Source organism: Pteropus alecto, unplaced genomic scaffold (assembly GCF_000325575.1).
Source record: "Pteropus alecto unplaced genomic scaffold, ASM32557v1 scaffold109, whole genome shotgun sequence".
Lineage (NCBI taxonomy): Eukaryota > Metazoa > Chordata > Mammalia > Chiroptera > Pteropodidae > Pteropus > Pteropus alecto.
The window spans coordinates 666131-690881 of NW_006494608.1; the positions used below are offsets into that span (position 1 = coordinate 666131).

Below are 24751 nucleotides of genomic sequence, written 5' to 3' on the forward strand. Positions count from 1 at the left end.
ACTGATGGTGAAAATGTGATGATTAAGATTCAAAAGCCATTCCTTATAGAAAGAAACACCTGTGCATGAGGCTGCAGAATTCTTAGTAGAAGAATGCACTCTAATATGTTAAAGCTATACCAATAGATTGGGAGGAAATTTCATGATTTGAGTGAGATAAGCAAGATGCAAATAGTTGTATATAATGTCACGATCGAAAATGACAAAACTTTTATTTATGTATTGGTATATCTGTGTTCGATTATATGAACATGAAGAAAGTGGATGTATACTAGGTTGCTGCCATATCGCTGGGAAAAAGGAAAGGTTGATGTAGGTAGAAGGTAAAAAGGGGAAGAGAGAGAAGAAAGCCAGGAAAAAATGGAAAAGGCAAAACATATTCAACTAAAATTAAGCATGCAAGTTATGATCAAATGTTACTTAAAATAATATATGTGTAAATTATCTAAAAAGATGTGCAAATGAAAGATGATCAGAATGAACCACTTCTTAAAAATATTTCACTAAGGACAGAAAGATGGTGCAGTAGGAAGCACCAGAAATCTGTCTCTCTCCCTTGCCCCGCCCCGTACTGCCCCACCCCGCCCCCCGCCAATAGACAACAATTGCACTGGAAGAATCTGTATAATGTAAGTATTTTGGAACTCTAGAATATATTGAAGGCTTGACACTTCCCGAGGAAAGTTTGGATGGTAAATTGTGGTTAATTTCAATCAATTTCAGCTCTTAGCAGCAACTATCTGTACCCTCCAGAACTATGGCAGAAAGTTGTGCACATGTCCCTGGAGCACCTTGCATGAAGTTTGAGAGAGCCAAGGTGAGGAATAAGCACATTGTCCTTCAAATATCAGGAATAAGTGTTCTCATGACAGATTGCTGCTTCTAAACAGAGGCAGGCAGCCATTGTTGCAACCTATTACTGCGAGCTACTCCTCTTCTGGCTGAAGCACTTCCAGGGGATTTACAAAGCAGTATCCCCGCCCCCCCACCACTTTAATTAAGAAAAGTGAGCAGAGTGTAAAGGAACCTGTGGGACACAATCAAGGTGACTAAGATATACTCATTGTGGAAGTTCCAGAAGGAGAAGAGAGAGAAAAAGGGGCAGAGAGATTATGTGAAAAAGTAATGACCAAGAAATACATGAATATAAACATACAGGAATCTCAGAGAACTTAAAGTAGGATGAACTCGAAGAGAACTACACCAACACATATTATAATCAAACTATTGACAGGCAAGGAGAAAGAGAGAATCTTGAAAGCAGCAAGAGAGAAGTGACTTGTCAAATACAAGAGATACTTAATATAATTATCAGAAGATTTCTCAAAACAATTGGAGCTAAAAAGCAGCAAACTAAAATACTTAAAGTGCTAAAAAAAAAAAAAAAGAAAGGAAAAAAAGAAAACCTATCATCCATGATACTATATCCAGCGAAACAGTTCTTCAAAAGTGAAGGGGAAATTAAGACATTTCCAGATAAACCAAAGGGAGGGAGTTTGTTACCACAAGACCTGCCCTGCAAGAAATCCTAAAGGGAGTCCTGCAGATTGAAATAAAAGGACATTATCTCAATAGCATATGTAGAAATAAAGATATCAGTAGAAGTAATTACACGGTAATTACAATAGTTGGCATTATTGTAACAGCATTTTGTAACTTTTTTTGTACCTGATTTAACAGACTAATATATATATTACATATTATGTATTATATATTATATGTATATTTAAATTATTAATCTAAAAGCTAGCAGTATTTTAGCTTTGGTTTACAACTCCACATTTTGATTCTACATAATTTAACAGATTACTGCATTAAGAAAACAGTTATGTTATGTTTTCAGACCCACAATGTACAAAAATGAAACTTTGTGACATCAATAGCAGATGAAGATCATGTTGTAAATGAGCAGAGTTTTTGTACGTTACTGAAGTTAAACCTGTACGAATTCAAATTAGAATGTTAAAACTTTATAGAATGTTGAATGCAATGCCCATAGTAACCACAAAGAAAATAGGTTTAGAATATACCTATTATTAAAATTAAAAAGTGACTTAAAACATTTCACTATAAAAAAATCAACTAAATAGAAAAGAAAGAGTAATGCAGAAATAGAGGGACAAAAAAAATATATAGGCCATATAGAAAACAAATAGAAAAATTATAGACATCTCTTCTCATCAGTAATTACTTTAAATGTAAGTGGATTAAACTCTCTCATCAAAAGACAGAGATTGGCAGACTGAACTTAAAAAAAAAAAATTCTACCTATGTGCTATTTATAAGGGACTCACTTTATCCAAAGACACAAATAGGGTAAAAGTGAAAGGATGGAAAATGATGTTCCATGGAAATAATAACCAAAAGAGAGCAGGCAGAAATGGCTAGGCTAATATCAGACAAAAACAACTTTAAATCAAAAAAGTATGAGACAAAGAATGATATATATTAATAAATAAATCTTCAATAAAGCAAAAAGTATAACAATTATCAACATTTATACCCCTTATAACAATCAAAATGTACAAATCAAAAACTGGCAGAATTAAAGAAAGATATAGAATTTCCACAATAACAATTGGAGACTTCAATACCCTACTCTCAGTAATGGATAAAACAACCAGAGATAAGTAAAGAAATAGAGGACTTAAACAACATAATAAATATATCTAACAGACATATACACAACTCTCTACCCATTAACAAAGGCACATACATTTTTCTCAGGTGCACACGAGATGTTTTCCAGGATAGAACAAGTATTAGGCCACAAGCTAAATCTGCATAGATTTAGAAAGGTAGATATCATACAAAGTATCTTCTCCAACAACAATGAGATGAAGTTAGAAATCTATAACAGAAGGTAAACGGGAAATTTCTAAAATTTGTGGCTATTAAACAATAGGCCTATAACTGGGGAGGATACTGAATCACTAATCAAAAATCGCTAATCTTCCACGGAAGAAAAGCCTGGACTTGATGGCTTCCCTGGTAAATTCTTTGATTTAAAGAACAACTAACACAAATTCTTCTCAAACTTTTCCAAGAAAGAGGGAACACTCCTTAACTCATTCTATCTCATCTTTTAAAGCGAATAAAAAGATGCTCGACATCAATAATAATTAGGGAAATGCAAATCATAACCATGAGATACCATCTCCTACTATTTAGAAAAAAAGAAAGAAAGAAAATAATCAGTGTTGTCAAGAATGTGGAGAAACTGGAGCCTTGTGCACTATTGACAAGAATGTAAAATGGCACAACTGATGTGTAAAGAGTATGACATTTCTTCAAAAAAATCAAACATAGAATTACCACATAATCCAGCAATTTTACTTCTAGGTATATACCCCAAAGAATTAAAATCAGATGTTTGTATACCCATGTACATAGCAGCATTTGTAATATCTAAAACATGGAAGCAACCCATGTGTCCATCAAAAGATGAATGGATAAGCAAAATGTCTTATGTGCATACAATAGACTATTATTCAGCTTTAAAAAGGAAGGCAATTCTGACATATGGATGAACTTTGAGGACACATCATGCTAAATGAAATAAGCTATCTGTAAAAAGACAAATATTGTATAATTCCACTTATATGAGAGATCTAGAGTAGTCAAAGTCATAAAGGTAGAAAGTTAGAATGGTGATTGAGCTTCATTGTTTAATGGGTACAGAGTTTCAGTTTTGCAAGATGAAAAGAGTTCCAGAGATCCATTATGGTGATGGTTGCACAACAATATGAATGTACTTAATATCACTGAGCTGTACACTTGGAAATGATTAAGATGGTACATTTTATGTTATGAGTATTTTACCACAAAAATTTCGAAATAGAAGTTTCAGTTGCAAAGAAAAGTTTGGTTGTGCTTTCTATAGGAATGATATCGGTAGCAGAGGGGTGGAGTAGGAGACTTTAATCCCTTAAAGCCAGTATTCCAGACTGAGTAGAAACATTACTTAGCTCCTCTAAGCCTGGTTCCTTCAACTTTCAACTCTGCAAAACAGAGTTATTTAGAAGATTAAATTAGAACGTCATGAAAATTCCAAATACAGTGTCTGCCTAGAAAGTTTAAATAGCATTTCAATAATTAATAACATTTTTATTTCACGTGTTTAAATATTTTTTTTTTACTTGAGGAATATCCAAACACAGCAAATAATTTCCCATAAATTGTGAATGGCTTAAAATATGAGGCACAATTTTAACTGTCTTCTGGAGTATTCGGCAGAGGAAAAGACTACATAACTTCTGAAAGACAATATCCCTTGAGACAACTTTTTCTGGACAATACCAAATCTTCAAATTTTTTCAACACAGAAATATGCCAACTCATCTTCAAAAAAGTACTGTTGTGAGATTAAAGAGTTAAGAGCTTCATAGGATATGGTTGACTTGAGTATGTTATTAATGGCTGGTCACAAAGCCTTTGGCAGGCCAAGTGGTAACATTGGCTTTCAGGAGAGAGGATGTTTTGGAAAATGATAATGTATGTGACTATCTATTCCAATCCACCCTGTGTTGGCAGAGCCTCCCACCCTACTGTCTGCTTCCTTTGGTTTGGTTTAACCTATTTTTTAGTATCGTTAGTTCTTTCCTGGACTCTGCAGAGTTTCATTCTTTGCTTAGAATCATATGAGATTTTATTGCAAAACCTCAAACCATATTAAATTTGATTGTTCTGAAATATGCCATTGACTTTGAGTTCCAGAGATCTGCTTAAAAATTGCCTCTTGGTCCAAAGTTTTCCTTAAAGGAAGTAGATAATTTTTCAGCTTCCAAATTACAAGACTCAAGTGGATATCTTCATAAAGGAGCTTATGTTTAGAATTTTTTTAAATTAAGATTTCTGTTAGTCAGAGACATGGTCTTAGTGTACAACATCTCTTACAGTCAATAGAATAAAATTTGGAACTATGGGACAGAAATTGTAATAATATCTTGTAATAATTTCCATTTCCTAGTTGCCAAGGCTCAAAAAGATATGGAGGGGAATCCATGAGACCAAAATTGGATTGATGGTCTGTCCACTTTTCACTCACCTACATAACAACCACTTGTACCGCTACCATCAGCATGATGCAACTAGAAGGGCATAATCATACCTTGATACAAACCCCATCACCTGGAGTTAACAGTCAGGATCCAGAAACAATTTTTTTTCTCCACAAGTAGCATCTGGCTTCATTGTTAGGAGGTTATATGTTAGTAATGACAAGGTATTTCCTATCCTTAGTCACCTTGAAACAATACAAGCATATGTGCATTCACTTCCAGCACGACAAGAGCTAAGAGGGTTTGAGCATGACAGGTCTAGGTGGGAATTATCATATTCTGGCAAGTTTCTTTATCCCATGGAACCACACGTTCTTCAATCACATTCAAGCTTGCTAAAAGATTTTGGAATAATAAATATATAATTTATGTGTGGGTGAGAGGTGTCTCAGCTTGAGTCAGAGAGTGACACATATATGTGGTTGTTCTTGATGAATCAGTGGGGTAGGACCACAAGAAACTCATTGGAACAAGATCATGGTGTCTTTAAAAAAAGAGAGATTCTTTAAGGAAGGGTCAAGAATATTGAGCTTGATCCACCAAGGCAGCTTCAGATACTACTATTTTCAGACTTACTCAGAATCCTTGAGATATGGTTTTACTCAGTTCCAACACTGGACTTACAAAAACCTCAGTGACATGAAGGGAAAGAAAATTCAAAATAAATTCTAAAAAACTTCCAGGCAAGATAAGTTAGTAAGTAAATACTGCGCACATCGTTTCCCAGACCTCTTCAAAATTATAACTAAACTACAGAAAAGCCATCATTAAGAACTGCCTGAAGTCTACTTGAACATAATAAGTCCTATAACTAAGGATATACAGAATAAGGCACTTTGAATCTGGTGGGAATGGCAGAGACCCAGATAAGGCTGGTCCCACACCCTCATGTGGTGGTTGAAAATCAAGAGGAATGTAGCAGCTGCATAGGTTTCCCCTCTGAGGAGCAATGAGTACCAGGCTCACACCAGGCTCCCCAGCCAAGGGTTCCAGAGTCAGGAAGAGATGTCTGCACAACTTCTATCTCTGAAAACCAGCGGAGATTGTGGCTGAGTGAGACTGAGGGCTGCTGGAGTCCCAGGCACTCCTCTTAAGGACTTAATGACAGATTCACTTACTCTGAGTTTCAGCACTGGGGCAGCAGCTCAAAAGGTCCCAGGGACATATGAAAAGGACTGACTTGTCTGTCTTCAGGGAAAGGGCTTCAGGCAGCTTTCTCTCAGACAGAAGTGCTGGTAGAACTCATTATTCTTTGCTGAGACTTCCCCTCAACCAAGCCTAAATGCATTGGCAGACACCATATCTGAGCCTCCATCAACCTGGCTATCCCTTGTCACCCGCACTGGTAATTCCCTGAGATCCTGCCAGGGGATCTTGTGGGTAACCCAAGGCACTTCCAGTGGTTTTTCCATACAAGTAGCCTGTCTAGGCTCATGCTGAAGACTTTCCTAAAATTTCTCAAAGGTTCACAAAATACAAACAAGCAACATCTGGCCTCAGCATGCCCTATACACTAGTGGGAGCCAGCCTCAGTTCCCAGCTTAGCCTCTCTAAGGCACCTCCAAGCCCAACACAAGTGGCAACCATCTGCAGATCACTTTGTAGCTCACATCAAGTGGCCCCATGCAGGACACAGGCCGCAGTGGATCTTGAACACCTAGAGACCCAGTAGCCAGCTTCAGATCACACCAGAACTCCACCTCCAAAAATGACACACCAAAGGGCAGACTCAGCAAGCACCAGAGCCCTGCTAAAGCAAAATTTGTTCCATAGTGTCAGCCCCTGAACAATAGCTCCACTGTAGTCACAGCCACTCCTCACAATCAATCTGCCTGAGGGTCAATCCTTCCCACTGAAGTACCAACTGCAAACAAGGCTCAACTCTACCAGAAGGGTACACACAGTCCACATACGGGACACACCTGGAGCACCTGGCTCAGGTGACCAGAGAGACTGTGCCTCTGGGCCCCACAGGACACCTACTACATAAGGCCATTCTACTAGGACTGGGAGACATAGCAGCCCTACCTAATACACAGAAACAAACAAAGGGTGGCAGCTAAACTGGAGAGACAAAAAAAATATCTCAAATGATGGAACAGAACAAAGCTCCAGAAAAAGAATTAAGCAACATGAAGACAAACAATTTACCAGAAGCAGAGGTCAAAACATTGGTTACAAGAATGCTCAAGATCTCAGTGAGAACTTCAACAAAGAGATAGGAAACATAAAAATGGAGATAGAAAATGCAAAAATGAACCAGTCAGAAATGAATAATACAATAACTGAAATGAAGAATACATTAGAGGGAATTGACAGATTACATGAAGCAGAGGATCAAATTAGTGATTTGGAAGATAAGGTAGCAGAAAACACCTAATCAGAACAGCAAAAAGGAAAAAGAATCTAAAAGAATGGGGATAGTTTAAGGGGCCTCTGGGACAACATCAAGTGTACCAACATTCACATCATAGGGGTACCAAAAGGAGAAGAGAGAGAGCAAGGAATTGTGAATCTACTTAAAGAAATAATGATGGAAAACTTTCTTAACCTGGTGAAGTAAATAGACATACAACCCCAGAAAGCTCAGAGAGTCCCAAACCAGATGAGTCCAAAGTGGTCCACACCACGACACATCATAATTAAAATGCCGAATGTTAAAAACAAAGAGAGAATCTTAAAAACAGCAAGAGAAAAGCATTTAGTTAACTATATCGGAGCTCCCATAAGTCTATCAGATGATTTCTCAACAGAAGCTGCAGGCCAGAAGGGACTGACATGAAATATTTAAAGTGATAAAAAGCAGGGCCCTACAACCAAGATTACTCTACTCAGCAAAGCTATCATCTAGAGTTATAGGACAGATAAAGAGCTTCTCAGGCAAGAGAAAGAGAAAGGAGTTCATCACCACCAAATCAGTATTATAAGAAATGTTAAAGGAACTTCTATAAGATATCAAAATATAAATAATAAAATGGCAATAACTACATACCTATCAACAATCACTTTAAATGTAAATGGATTAAATGCTCTAATCAAAAGACATAGGATGGCTGAATGGATGAGAAAACAAGACTCTTACATATGTGGCCTACAAAAGGCTCATTTCATACTGAAAGACACACATGACTGAAAGTAAGGGGATGGGAAAAGATATTTCATGAAAATGGAAACAAACGAACAACAACAACAAAAAGCTGAGGTAGCAATACTTATACCAGACAAAATGACTTTAATACAAAGGCTATAATAAGAGACAAGGAAGGACCCAGAAATTCTACTTCTGGGTACTTATCCAAAGAAACCCAAAATACTAACTCGAAAAGACATATGCATCCGTATGTTTACTGCAGCATTATTTACAATAGTCAAGATATGGAGGAGACCTAAATGTCCATGAATAGATGAATGGATAAAGAAGAGGTGGTACATATATACAGTAGAATTATTACTCAGCCATAAAAAAGAATGAAATTTTGTCTTCTGCAATAACATGGGTAGACCCAGAGGGTATTATGCTAAGTGAAATAAGTCAGAAAGGAAAAGACAAATGTTACATGATTTCACTTACATTTGGAATGTATAAAACAAAATAAATTAAAAAAAAAAACAGAAACAAACTCTTAGATACAGAGAATATTTTCAAGGTTGCTAGATGGCGGGGTGGTTGGAGGGATAGGTGAAAAAGGAGAAGGGATTAAGAAGTACAAATTGGTAGTTACAAAATAGTCATGGGATGTAGAGTATATATATGGAATATAGTTAATAATACTGTAATAACTATATATGGTATAAGATGGGTACTAGATTTATCAGGGAGATCACCTCATATGTTATATAAATGTCTAATCACTGTGTTGTACACTTGAAACTAATATTGTTATGTCAACTGTAATTGAAAAAGTAAAAAATTGTTAAAAAATTCTAAACGGCAATGGAAAATAAATTTCTCTTTTGGCTCATATATCTCCTAGAAGGTAAATGTATTCTACTCCTGAAATATATTAGTACACTGTATCTATCAGAAAATCATAGCACAACTATGAAGCAGACTGTTTTAGAGTACATTTGAGGCATTCTGAGGACTCCCCAAATTACTTTCCAGAGAATTGGACAGTACTAGGTCTTATGTTAGAGAAGTATGGCATTAGTCAGTGAAATGTGGGTTATCACTATTTAATCTGATCTTTTGCACCTATCGGCTAAAAGTCTGGAGGAAGTTTTATTATATCTATATGTATATGTAAATTTTATTATATAATGTAATACATGAACATAGTTCATGGTCTTAAAATGTAATTTCCAATTAATTAATGCAATACATGTTTCATACATTAACTGAGAATATTTAATTCTATTGTGGAACACAAGAAAACCAAATGTGATGGATAAAACTTAAGAGTTGTGATAAGCATAGATAAGAAAGAAGTTAGTAGTTTCAAAAGATAGGTAAGACTTGTAAAATGTGTTAAATGTAGATAATAAGTAATTGAATGGTTTCTATGACATGGGCAGCAGTCCTTAAGTACATTAACATAGATAAGCAAGTTATTAACCTATAAGTCATGTTAGAACACAGCAACGTTAGGTAGAGATTAAAAGACCAAGATGAACCTAATATTTGTGATACACTAACATATGAGATATATTAAGCATTCAATTATTTGTGAGATCTTATATTGATTGTTGACACCATTCAGGCCAGACTTGTCAATGAAAGAAGTACGAATAAAATACGTAGCTACTCATCAGGCTAATTGGTGAAATACAGCTGTCGCCAATACTTGTCCCTGTATTGCGAGAGCAACTGCGTGTAATGTTAACTCTGAGGACCTTCTATCTGCTAATCTCCTTTGCTCAACCTTAACTCTGGTCCTCATAACTTTAAGATCAACATGGAATGCTAATGCAGCAGAAGGAGTGGCAAGTCATGTAACCATTGCTTAAATGAAGATCTAAATAGTCTGATCCTGCCCTATCTGCAACTTATACTTAATGTGTTAACCTACCACTTCTTCTTCCTCTTTCTGTTTGTTTTAAATTGATTTAATAAATCGAATGATTCAAGGATCTTAATTTAGCCTCTTTGGGGTAGCTCAACGGTAAAGTATACTTGGAGACTACCATGGCTTCAAGGCAATTTCCTATATGACCAACAAGTTTCTGAATATGCTTATGTATTTATGAAGAGGGACTTAACCAGCAGATTAGAAAATGAACTACAAGCAATAAAATCACAAATCATTCTAAGGTGATACCTTTGGTGTTGAAAAAAAACAATGGATTGGTAGGGTGGGATCAGATGTGCTTGTTTTAGTACACAGTATTGATTTGTGCTGGTAGAAGAGTGCTGAGAAAAGCTTGACTGGTTTTAGAAAAGATTCGTACATCAAATACTCTAATTCCAATTCTTATTCACTCATTCCCCCTCAGTTCAAGGCAAGTATTATTTTGAAGTATCTAATAGCATTTATAGCAATTAAATAGCATATTAGAATAGGTAACAAAGATAAAAAGTATTACTATACATTTTTGAAAGTGGGTCATTTCATCTAACTTGAATTCATCATATTTGCAGGCTCCTATTTGGTATTCTTACTTCTAATCAATAACTTAATTCATTTGATTTTTTTAATTGAGGTAAAATTTGGATTTAAAAATAAACCATTTTATCTTTTAATATTTTTTTACTTTCTTACATTAAATGTATTGGGGTGAGATTGGTTAATAAAATTCCATAGGTTTCAAGTGTACAATTTGATAATATATCCTCTGTATATTGCATTGTGTTCACCACCCTAAGTCAAATTAACCATTTTAAAATGCACAATTCTATGGCATTTAGTATAGCCACCACATTGTGCAACAACCACCTCTATCTAGTCCCAATGTTTTTTCATCATACCCCCAAAAAATCCCATACCCATTAAGCAATCACTTCCTTTTTCCCTTCCCTCAGTCCCTAGCAACTGCCAGTCTGCTTTCTGTTTCTATAGATTTACCTCTTCTGGATAATTTATATAAATGGAGTCATAAAGACAGATGGTTACTAGACTTAGGGTGGTGATCACATCATAAGGTATATAAATGTTGAATCACAATGTCGTACACCCAAAACTAGCATAATATTATATGTCAACTATAGTTTAAGAAAAAGATTTAAAAAATAAAATAAAATAGTTCAAAATCAATAAATAATTAAATAAATAAATGGAATCGTACAATATGTAACCTTTGTGTCTGGCTTCTTTCACTTGGCATGTTTTTAAGATTCATACACACTGTGCACATATCCATACTACTTTCCTTTTTATGCTGGATTATATTCTATTGTGTGTGTTCATACGTATGTATGTATGCATGTATGTATATACATATATATAACATAGCCACAATTTGTTTATCCATTCAACCATTGTTGGATATTTAGGTTGTTTCCACTTTTTGACTATTGTGAATAGTGCCGCTATAAACATTTATGTACACATATTTATATTAATTCCTGTTTTAATTTTGGGGGTAGACACCTAGGAGAGGAATTGTGGTATCACATGTTAATTCTATGTTAACTTTTTCAGGGACCAAAAAAACTTTTCCATAGTGACTGCACTGTTTTACATTCCCCAACAATGTACAAAGGTTTCATTTTCTCCACCTCCTCGCTAACACTTACCTTCCTTTTTTTAAATTATTGCCATCCTAGTGGGTGTGAACAGGTATTTCAGTGTGGTTTTAATTTGCATGTCCTTAATGATTAATGATGTTGAACACCTTCTCATGTGCTTTTTGGCTATTTATATATATATATTTTTTTTTTTTTTGAAGAAATGTCATTTCAAACTATTTACATATTTTTAAAATTGAGTTGCTTAACTTTTTGTTGTTGAGGTATAATAATTCTTTGTATACTTTGGATACCAGACCCTTATCAGATATCTGATTTGTAAACATTTTCTCCCATTCTGTAGATTGTCTTTTCACTTTCTTAATTATGTTCTTTGATGCACAAAAGTTTTTAACTTTGATAAGGTCCAATTTATCTATCTTTTCTTCTGTTGCTTATGCTGTTGGGGTCATTTGTAAGACTCCACTGATAAATCCAAGCTTTGTAATAAAAATTTACCTAAGTTTTCTCTTAAGAGTTTTAGTTTTACCACTTATATTTACCACTTATCTATTAGGTTGTTTTACTATTTATATTGGGGGTATTTTCTATACTCTCAATTCTATTCCATTGGTCTACAGATCTATATTTATGCCAGTGCCACACTGTCTTGATTATTATAGCTTTGCAGTAAGTTTTGAAACTACGAAGTGGATTCCTTCTTTTATTTTTCTTTTTTAATATTGTCTTGGCTATTGAGGGCCCCTTGAACTTACATAAGACTTTGAAGATCATCTTTCCATTTCTGAAAAAAAAGACCAGTAGAATTTTGCACTGAATTTGTAGGTGGCTTTGGGTATTATTGCCATCTTAACAATATTAAGTCTTCCAATACGTGAACAAGGGATGTCTTTCCACTTATTGTGTCTTTAATTGCTTTCAACATTGTTTTTGTAGTTTTCAGTAAACAAATCTTTCACCTTCTTGGTTAACTTTATTCCTAAAAATTTATTCTTTTGGATTCTATTATAAATGAAATTGTTTTGTTAATTTTTTCAGATTGTTTATTGCTGGTTTATAGCTTGCTGGCTATAGATTGCTGATACTGATCTTCATTGCATTTTTACTGAATTCTTTCATTATGTCTTTTTTTTTTTTGGTGAATTCTTTGGGATTTTCTTTGTAAGATCATGTCATCTGCAAATATAATTTTACTTTTTCCTTTCAGATGACTTTCATTTCCTTGCTCATTTTTTCTGTCTAGAACTTCCAGTACAATGTTGAATAGCAGTGGTCAAAGTGAGCATCTTTGTCTTGTTCTTGATCATGGGGAAAATTTTGTAGTCTTTCATTATTGAATATGACATCAGCTGTGGGTTTTTCATAAATTCCCTTTGTCATGGTGAGGAATTTCTCTTCTATTCAGTTTTCTGAGTGCTTTGTTTTTATCATGAAAAGGTGTTGAATTGTGTCAAATGCTTTCTCTGCATCAATTGAGATGATCATGTAGTTTTTTCCCTTTGTTATATTAATGTAATATATATTATATTGACTTTTCATATTGAAATACCTTTGCGTTCATGAGGTAAATCTCACTTGGTCATGGTGTGTAATCCTTTTTAATATGCTATTGTTCAGTCTGTTACTATAGTTTGGTAATTATATTTGATTTTAGCATCTACATTCATAAGGATCATTGATCTGTACTGTTTTGTGATAGCTTTGGCTTTGGTATTAGGATGATGTGGTTCTCATATAACAAGTTAGAAAGGGTTCCTTTCTTTTTTGTTTTGTGGAAGAATTTGAGAAGGATTGGTGTTAATTCTTTAAATGTTTGATAGAATTCTCTAATGAAGTCATCTAGTCTTTGGCTTTTCTTTGTTAGAAAGTCTTTGATTACTTTTTCAATCTCTACTTGTTGGTCTGTTCAGTTTTTCTATTTCTTTCTTCTTGAGTCACTTTTGTTACTTGCACAGTTCTAACCATTATTTGTGAATATTACTAAAAGTAGGATTTGGAGTCTCCAACTATTATTGTAGACCATCTATTTCTCTCTTTGAATCTGTCAGTTTGCTTTATATATTTAGAGGATCTATCGTTTGGTGAATATATGTTTGTATTTATTATGTCTTCTTGATGAATTGACTTTTTAATCAACAGATAATTTTTTGTCTCTCGTAATAATTTTTTACTTAAATTCAATTTTGTCTGATATTAGCATAGCTACCAATTTTCTTTTTGGTAATATTTGTATAGAATATATTTTTACATAATTTTCAACTTACTGTGTCTTTAGCTCTAATGTGACTCTTGTAGACCACACATAGTTGGATCTCTAACCACAATAGATGATTTTTTGAGTCCATTTGCTGATCTTCATCTTTTAATTGATTTAATCTATTTATATTTAAAATGATTACAGATAAAGGAGTACATTTGCCATTTCACCATTTAGGTTCTATATATCATATATTTTATTATTCAAATCCTCCAATGCCACTTTATTTTATATTAGCTTTTTTCTTAGTGTATCCTTTTGATTCTCTCACTTCCTTTTTTTGTATATTATTTAGTTATTTTCTTCATAGTTACCCTGGGGATTACAACTAACATCCTAGAAGCAAGGTACTACAAAGTATATTTAAAATAGATCACTCCTTTTGGAGATACTGTTCTTTTTTGGATTTCATGATACATTGCCATTGGATTCATTTATTTTTTTTCTCTTAAGGAAATCATTTCTTAATTGAAAAATTTATTCATAATAACAATAGAAGTGTACAATTAGGAATTATATTAGACAATAACAGATCTGTCTACAGATCTTAAACACACAGGATTTATATTTAAATTTTTCTTGTGTAATGAGAAGTCTAGCATATTTTGTAAATGTTTCCTGACATAATTCAATGACTCAAAGATGTCAAAATCAAGGGCTCTGCTCTTCTTTTGATATTTTCTTCATGGTCCAAAAGCACTGCTGTGGCTCTAGTCATTATGTCTGATTCTAAATCCATGCATACAGCATTTGCCCCTTTCTTTCACAATCATCTGTTAACATTTTAATGCCAGCTTAAGCTCAATATAATTAAAACTAGCCTTTATAGCTGGTTCCTTAACTGGCTTTCTACTTCTGCAGCCTCCATTGCTATTCTCCATTATCATCAAAAGACTGCTGCTCACAACACCTGCAAGCAATGGGAAGCCATTTTAATGGGAAGCCATTTTAATGGAAAAATGTGCAAGAAGTTGTGGACCATAGGTTCTTGATTGGCTATCTCATTTAGAGTTGTATCTCTAGCGTCTATTCTAGTATTTGAACATCCCACTGGGTACCTTCATCTTGATGCCCTGATACTGATATTTAGAGCAGTATGATAAACACAGATTAATTAGTGAGCAATGGGAAGACATTGATGCCAGTCTGAAAGTAAGACTTCAATTTTCCTATTTTAAAAATCTGTTACATAAAATGGCTATTTACTGCTCAAAATTCCTTCAATTGAAACTCAATGGTCTAAACTAGGCTCAATGTCTTTACAAATTTGTTGTCATGTACGTCTCTATCTCCAATATATTTACATTTACCTAGCCCTTCCTATCAAAAGCAAGAAGGTAGAAAGAAAAGAATAATAACATCCTTCCCTGTCTGACAATTGCACTTTCCCATCAAGTCGTTTCCTGACCCTTTCAAGTTTTACCACCTCAGATTATGGAAAAATAACTTTGGTAGAAATAAATAGAAAATCAGAAGACAGTCATTTGATACTTACTGGACAGTTATTAACGATAAAATGAAGAATGAATTTTCTTTCGATAAGGGGACATTACTTTTTCTCTATATCCTCATTAACAAATACCAGTTTCTTTAACGATTATATATGTACTGGTTGTTTAAATTTAAAACAAACTATTTCAATTATCTACTGCTGCATAACAAAGAACCCCACAAAACTCTGTGGGTTAAAAACATTATTTATTTGCTCATAATTCTGCAACTTGAGCAGGGCTTGGCAGCGATAGTTCTTCTTGGCTAATTTTGACAAGGACAGCTCAGCTACGACTTAAACTCACAAGATTCCAACTGTGGTAGCTGGAAGGGCTTGGGGCTGGGCACCCATCTCTTTCTCTGTTTATAATCTCTTCCTTCGGCACCTTTCTTTGTCCATGTGGCTTCTCTCTCTTATAGTGTATTTGACTTTTTTTTTAATATCACAGCTGGCATCCAAGAGGGTAAAAATGGATGCTGCAAAGCTTCTTAAAGTATGTCCATAAGTTATACAGAATAATTTCTGCCACTCAAAGCAAGTTAAAGAGCCAGCCTAAATTCAAGGAGAGGAGAAAGAGACTCTTCTTTCACTGTTATAGAAATAATCACGAATAGCCGACTTTTCAGACAATATACCACACAAGTTTTTGCTTCTGTTTTACCTCAGTAAGATATAACAAAAGTGTTTCAAATAAAAGTATGGTGTGAAAATCATTGTCATTGTTCTTTTTTCTATAGCTATATAGCATTCGATTACAAAAGTACATTCCACTCTGTGTTGCTCAAATTCCAAATAAGTAAAATTTTAGTGAAAGATTGAAGGATTCTTCATGAAGGATTCTTTCATGAGTTATAGTTTGTGGTGGGTTGACTAATGCCCCCTAAAACTATGTCCAATCCAAAATCCCAGAACCCATGAATGTGACCTTATTTGAAAAATGGTCTTTGCAAATGTAATTAAGAATAAAGTCATCCTGGATTAACTCAGTGGGCCCTAGATATAATGAAAAGTGCCCTTATAAGAAGAGGAGAAGACTCAGACACACAGAAAGAAGACTACCATGTGAAGACAGAGTGAAGACTGCAGTTATGCTGCCACAAGCCAAGGAATGCCTGGAGCCTCTGGAAACTAAAGAGGCAAGCAAGAATTCTCCCCAAGAGCCTTGAGAGGGAGAGTGGCCCTACTAACACATTGATTTCAGACTTCTGGCCATCATAACTATGAGAAAATAAACTTCTGTTGTTTTAAGCCACCTAGTTTGTGGTAATTTGTTATGACAGCCCTAGCAAACTAATGCATCAATCTTTACCAAAGTCATCAAAAATATTTTACAATTTACTATTTTAAAAATTTCCATTCCTAGTTCATCTGATTTCAAAGGATCGTTATGTTGCAGAAGAGAATGAAAAGGCTAAAAGTAGTTGGATTTATTTCAAACTTAAAAAGAGCTCTCTTAACAAAATTCCTGATTTTGCAGATTTCCCTCATTGGTTTTATATCTACAGATACAGTATTTAAATAATCTCATCACTTATATTGGCTTGATACTTATACTGGCCCATCTATACCCTCACATCTTTCTTTCTGAACAGCATCTTTGTAGTCTCAATATTTATGGCAAGAAACCAAACAAAATATTTAATCATTACCATAGCTTAAATCAATGATTCCCAAAGGTGGCACCCCTACCAGCAGCAACAGCATTACTTGGGAGCTTGACAGGAATGCAAACTCTTACATCCCACCTCTGAATCAGAAACACAGCAATCTGTATTCAAACAAGCCCTCCAAGAAACTTTGATGCCACTAATATTTGAGAACTGCTGGGGATTCTGCTATTTGATAAATATGTCTATTATCCCAATTATGCTTTCTGAAGCTGAGGAAATAACCATGGGGTGAGTTCAGGAACCCACCTGACCCACTGTGAGATGGACCAACTCCATTGGTCACCGAATCTCCGTAAGTCCTTACTCTGACTTGTGGACCACAATGGCATTTTGGGTTTCCCTGAATTAGTGTTAAATAAGAGTCCATGTCCACTAATCTTCAGAAGATCTGATTATTTCCTTTTCCCAATGCACAGTCAACCTCAGGCATGGTGTCATTCAGGGACTGAGTGTTGGTCTCTGCTGCTGGTTGACCGGGCACTCGGCAATGCCGTAGCCAGGTCAGCCTTGGTGAGTGGAAGTCCATGTCATTTCCAGGGATTACAGAATCCAAATCTTTGAGGCATCAATATCTAGTAACGAATTAAATTTCTTATTTGTGGATATGCTGAACATTTTCCCCCAATTGATTTCTTCTTCGGATATACTTCCCTTTTGAACCTGCCTCATCTAGTAAGTGTTTTTACTAAGATGGCTGCTGTCCAACATCTATTTCTGAAAGGAAATTACAAAAATCCATCAAAACACATTTGCTTGATTCCTGTGGGTTTTGGGGTGGGGAAAAATTTAAACTCTGTGTGAACCTAATGAGGATAAAATAAGCAAGGACAGAAAAATTAAACATTAGGTTGGAACTGTAGAAAACCAAACTGTTAGGTTTGTGCCTTGAGACTTTCTTCTATGATAGCCATACTATTAGGTCCAAAGGAATTGTCCTGCTACACAACCTCTCTTGCACTGCAAATATAGGTTTTCATTATATCAGACATCTTGTAAGCATCATTTAAATCTTTCTTTTTGCCACTTTGGATGGAGAAAGCTACATAATTATGAAAAGATCTAATCAATTCATAGAAAAAAGGCTACAGAATAGACTCTATGCCTCCTTTCTCCCTCTCAATCCATGCTCGCCACTCAATAAATGAGGCATAAGGCAGAATTTAACAGAAGCTGGACTTCAAAGTGTTGCATAGAGGTGTGACAAATCTACCAAAAATGTTCCAGAATATTCTACCAGTGATATGAATTATAGAATTTTGTTATTCTCTCCACATTAGATTCTCAGTCTGGCTACTCTGCTTCTAGGACTAAAACATGTATGTAGAAACAATATAATTGAAGAAATTAGAGGTTGGAAATAAGGGAATTCACCACTAAGCACTTGGTAAAATACTTATCGATTTCCTTCCAAAGGTTAAAAGTTAATTGGTATTTATTAATATATGGTTACAGGTTCCAAGTTCATAGCAAAGAAAAACTTTATATTTTTAGTGTCATAACTTCTTTTGTCAAATTTTATGAATCATATTTTATTGAATCTATGATGCTATAAATCGTAAAAGGCATGATTGTTTTATATACCATTAGGAAAAAAGTTGCCAATTAAATATCTTATGTTTTTACTTTACATTTATTGAAAGAACTCTTTAAACACATTTAGACCTAGACTTTATTATACATAATGCTCATGCTTATATTAAAAGAAAAATGTTAGCAAAATAAGTTGCTTACCATTCCCAAAAGTTCTTCTCAATCAGAGTTCAACTGTTCTGAATCGGAAGTGGTGATGTCCATTTTCCCCCATAATATCGCCTTAAGGGCATCGGGAGATGTGCCATTATGTCATGTATTAAAGGGATGTCCATTTTTGTCTCCAGGCTTTTCTTCCAAGCTACTGACATTTGCTCGTCAGGCTTTAGTGCTAACATTAAAAGGTCTACCAGAAGCTGATGAAAGGTTTTGAAATAATTATGTCTTATGTTACTTTTTATTTTATTTTATTTTTAGGCGAGGCAACCCTTGGTTGACCTCACAGATTACAAGGAACTTGTCAGCTTAAAATCTCTTATCTTTTTTTTATTTTTTACGCCTACAGCACCTGGTCTTCCTAGGTGGTCTCCCATCCAAGTACTAACCAGACCTGATCCTGCTTAGCTTCCGAGATCAGAAGGGATCAGACTTGTTTAGGGTAGCATGGCCACAGGTTCACATTACTTTTTAGATGAGCCTTAAAATGTTTTTTGATTAAAGTGTTTAGAGGTGCATTTTTCCACTCATGTCATCAGAAATAACAACAAATGTCATCAGAAATAACAACAAAGTCGCTATACTTACTACTGAGTTTTTCCTTTAACTCTTGCAGTGCTTGTACACAAAATGAAACAAGTAGCATACTTGGTCAATACTGTAGGGCCCCTACCCATCAATTTCATGCTTGGTCAGTGTCCCACTTTACTTTCTCTCCTGCCATGAACCCTAGAGGAGTCTCTTCTGGTCAGAGAAATGCCTTTCTTATTTCATGTTCCTTTGAGGTACTCTATCTGTAAATTTTCTTCCCCCAAAGGCCAGTAATATATTATTGAAGAGACAATGTGAATTGCTATGCCCAAGTTCACCCATGTGCAGGCAATGACAATCACTTTCCAATTGTAGCCTGGCCCTCAATAAATGATAAGATGCCATCTGTGAGGTAGCTGGTATGGCTGAGGGCTGCCAATTTTAGATATTAAATGTTAAAATGTAGAAGAGAATGTGAATTTTAGAATACATGAAAGAAAGGTAATTGTTTTATCTTAGATTTCCTCAAGGGTGGGGATATACTTCTGTGTCCCTGACACCTAATGGTGACCTGTGTATTAGTCAGAGATCAGTAGACTTTGGTAGAATGAGTAAAGGGCACACCCATGGCCAGCAAAATGCTGATAATGCATATTAAAAAAGCATGAACCCTCACTTTTGCCTTCCTAATGATAGAAAATAACAAGTATTTAAATAACATTTTCTTTAAGTAAGAATATTTCTTCCCTATATCAGTCAGGAATTACAAGTGGAGATTTATATGTGCCACAAATACTATCCTCAAAATAAAAACTATGGCATAGCAGAAAGTTAATATTACTAACATAAAAATCTACCTAAATATAATTTGTCAAAACATTTCATATATCCTGTGAACTTTCAAGTAGCTTGGAAACAGGAAAAATTTCATGGATGCTTCCTCACTATTAACACGATAAGAAAATTCATGTATAACAATGCACTTTTACAAAACTATTTGGCACAATGATGGGTCTCCAAATATATTGTGTGAACATTCAATAATTCCCTTTACTTTCATTCTTAGTAAACCAATCTAAGTCATCTTTACACTCAAAGAAACCAATCTAAGTGAGGGAAGAAATTAATCAAGTTAACCAAACTCTTTGTCTCCTCCTACCCTCAAATAATTTATCTCATCAACATTCTGAGAATGTAGTTTTTAACTTATTCAAATCGCTATTTTCAAAAAAAAATTTCTCAAACAGTGTAATTATTCAGAGTGAAATAAGGAGGTAAAACCACACCAGTAATGTGAACAGGGCAATTTTAACATAAAGAACTATTAATTAGTAACTACAAAAGAAGTAAAGAGAACACTAATAGATAAGCAGTTTGTTCTCTGTATCTGAGTCCAATTCTGTTTTGTTTTATTTGTTTGTTAAGGTATATAAATATCGAATCAGTATGTTGTACACCTGAAACTAATACAATATTGTATATGAACTATTAAAAAAAAAGAAGAAGAAGAAGCACACATGAGGAGCACCTACCAGCTCTTGGGCTGTGGGAGAAGACTTAAGAAAAGAACAAACTGGGAAAAGTATCCACACTCCCTACCCCTCCTCACCCCCACAGTCAAGCACTGACTAGACTTACCAAGAAGCTACCTACTGGAGTATGCATCACTGGTCACATATCACTGATACAGAAGCTGCCCATGTTCAGAATGTCTTTCTGACAAGAAAGCCAAACTCTAGCAGCTGCATCACAGGACCAAGGAGGAAAGCATCTATATGAGAAGCCCCTTCCACTTACAGTATCACTCTGGCCCTCTCTCATGACAAGGCCTAGCTAGCTAGGAGAAATATTTACAGGGTCCATCCCAAGTATCACACCGCAAGGCAATAAGGGTGGATTTGCCACTGAGAGACAATAAATTGACAACAGGCATAATTAGCTTACCCCTTTGTTCTCCTATAGCTATAACAAAAACTTTAACTTTGGAGCCATCCAACACCTAGTCCAATGCCCAGACTGATGCGGGGAGGAAAGGGGAAAGTCATGGTTTTTATAAATCATTGTCACTACAAATAAATAATAGTACCTAATTTTACCTGGGCCTTAGCTTCTCAGCAATACTGTCATGTTCTCTTCCTCACTCCCTAAAAATTTTCATTTTAAAATTATTTCTTCACGTGTATACTCTTCAGCCTTGTGCATTATTCTTAGTAAATGATTTTACTGCTTATTTTAAAGAGAATTAAACCTTCAAAATGAAACTCACTCATCTTTGTGTGCTTACTACAGACATGTATATTTATATCAAAACTTGCCCCCTTCCTCCTATCGCAAAGGGGTAAGTAAGTGTATTCTTCCTTTACAATGCTTATTCTACCACCTATTCTCTAGACTCTATACCCTCTCATACTTTGATAGACTAGGTTTTATCATTTTTATCCTTGCTTACTGCAGTATTTCTAAAATTGTGGTCTTTCCAATACCGACCTCACATTCACATGAGGGTTAAAAACACAAATTCCAGTGCTCCATCTCAAACCAACAAAATCAATAGCTCTGTAAGGCAGAATTCAGGAATTTCCTTTATCTGAGTGTCTTTGATAATACTTAATGCATGCCAAATTTTGAGGATCAGTGATATTCCTTCTTTCTTTTTTTGCATGCTTACTACTTCTCACTCATTAAAAGTAACTCGAGTCTTCCCTCCTCTGATTTTTATTCTATCTTTCTTTGTTCCTTCTCAATGAAGCTCTTTAAAATCATTGTTCATACTGGGCTACAGAGTAGACTAAGAATCATTGTCTGGCTTTCACTCCCAAGACACTAGAAGTATTTCTGTCAGGTCATCATGACTTCTTTGTGATAAAATCGAAATATTTAAACTTTTCAACTCTGTTGTACCTAGGTTTCTTTAATGTTTGACACTGAACTTTCCTTTCTCTTGGCTTTTATTTTCTTAATTTCTTCCTACTTCTTTATCCTATCCCTTAGTCTTCTGCTCAGATTTATCTGCTCATATCTTATATATTTATATATCTATCCATGGTTCTACATTTGACAGTTTCCTTCTCCTCCTACATACTTCCTAAGTAATCTCTTGAACTTCTATGTCTTTACCTGCCACTTTTACAAAAATGTAAGCCAAGATTTCTCTCCTAAACCTCATACTTATATTAAATCCAACTATACATTTAACAGCTTGATCTGGATGTTCCACAAGCATTTTAAACTTAATGAGTTCAGTTTTAGACCTGGTTCTCCCCAGAAGTCTCAATTTTTCTTCCTCCACCTTAGTCACCTGTAGTGACTAATACTACAATCCCTCCAGAAGTTAAAGTAATCATTAATTCTTTCCCTCCGCACATATCTAAAAGTCACACCAAGCTATAACTATCTCTTTTATATGCTTCTTTTCCAGCCCCACGATTTGAGTTTAGTCTACATCACGTATATTATGCAGAAGCCTACTAAATTTCTTACTCCCTAAGCTTACTCTTCTTTCCACATTGTCAACGAAGTTTTTTCTTTCTAAATATCAAAGGTGTTTATGTCACATTCCTATTTAGAAACCATCTGTTTCCATCTATAAGCAATGAAAAAAGATAAAATTTTTGATAACATACAATTAGAAGTGTAATTAAAGATCTCAAACACCTAAAAACATTCCGAATGATTTGCAGTATCTCTACAGAGAAAAACATTATTTAGATAAAATAGATAAGATCTAAATAATTTGAAGTTATACCATATTTATAGTCTGGAAAGCTCAATAGTTTACTAATTTGTCATTTCTCCCAAAATCAATTCATATAGCCATATAATCACACTCAATACCCAGATGTTCCTTTGTAAAATTTTACAAGCTGTTTCTAAAATTTATGAAAATGCAAAGATTCAAGAAAGTCAAAGCAATCGTAAAGAACATGATTAGATAAATTGTTACACTTTGATTCAAGACATAGAGAGCTCTAAAACCAAGAGACAGTGGCATTCCGGTCAAGGTGGCAGTAAAGATGCTGGCCTCCACTCACAACCACATCAAAATTACAACCAACCTACAGAACAACCAACATGCAGAATCACCTGAAATCTAGCTGAACAGAAGTCCTATAACTAAGGATATACAGAAGTAGCAAACTTTGAGACTGATAGGATTGGGGGAGATGCAAAATAGGCTGGTCCCAAGTGTGGCGTTTAAAAATTGGGAGGGAAATCTTGGCTTCCAAGGACCCTTCTGAGGAGCGAAGCTTCCCAGGCCCACACCGGGCTCCTGAGCCAAAGATTTTCGTGCTGAGAAGAGATGTCTTCACAACTTCTGGCTGTGAAAACCAGCAGACATTGTGGCTGAGTAAGAGAGAAGGTTGCTGGAGTACTAGGCATTCCTCTTAAAGGGCCCACACAAACTTACTCACTGTCTGACTCACTTGCTCTGAGCTCTAGCGCCAGGACAGGCTGAAAGGTTCCAAGAACATACAGGGAGGAATTGAACTGCCTGGCTTCAGGGTGAGGGCTGGAGGGGCAGTTCTCTCCCACACAGAAGTTCTGGCATCCATTGTTTCTTTGTTGAGCTCTCCCCTCACCCACTGTGCAGACATCAGTGGCTGCCAAATCTGAGTCTCCATCAACCTAGCTAATACTTTTTGCACCACCCTGATGATTCCCTGAGACCCTGCCCCACCCAACTTGTGTGCCCACAAAAGCATTTCCAATGGCTTTTCCATACAACTAGTCTATCTTGGCTCATACCGTGAACTTTTCTAAAAGCTCTTAAAATTTCACAAAACACAAATAAGCAGCAACTGGTCTCGGCATGCCCAATACCTGTTGTTAAGCAGCCGAAGCTGGGCACTAGTAGCAGCCAGCTTTGGTCCACAGATTAGCATCTCTTAGGCACCTCCAAGCCCAGCACAAGTGGCAGCCATCTGAAGATCACTTTGTAACTCATAACAAGTGGCCGCAGGCAGCGGCTAAACTTGGCTTGCAGTAGAGCCCTTCCCAAGAGACCCCAGATCTCACACACCTAGTAGCTGCTTCAGACAACACCAGACCACTACCCAACCACCTCCACAAAAGACACGCCTAAAGGGCAAATGGGACAGGCTTCAGGGACCCATTACAGCAAATCCTGCTCTGTAAGAGCACCTCCTGTACAACTGCTCCTCCACTGTAGTCACAGCCAGTCCTCATAACCAATAGCAGAAGGAAGGTCAATCCTTTTCATTGACAGGCAAACAGCAACCAAGGCTCAACTACAACAGGAGGGCACACACATTCCACACAAGGGACACACTTGGAGCACCTGGCTCAGGTGACTAGGGGGACTGTGCTACAGGGCTCCACAGGCATCTACCACATAAGAATACTCTACAA

At 35.6% G+C, this 24751-nt stretch overlaps 1 long non-coding RNA gene and 1 pseudogene across 1 annotated transcript in view; both read right to left on the reverse strand.

Moving 5' to 3' along the window:
- LOC112473548 overlaps positions 1-24751 on the reverse strand; it is an 86503-nt gene that overhangs the window by 8221 nt on the left and 53531 nt on the right. The gene's annotated exons all lie outside the window — the stretch shown is intronic.
- LOC112473552 lies at positions 19191-19309 on the reverse strand (annotated as a pseudogene).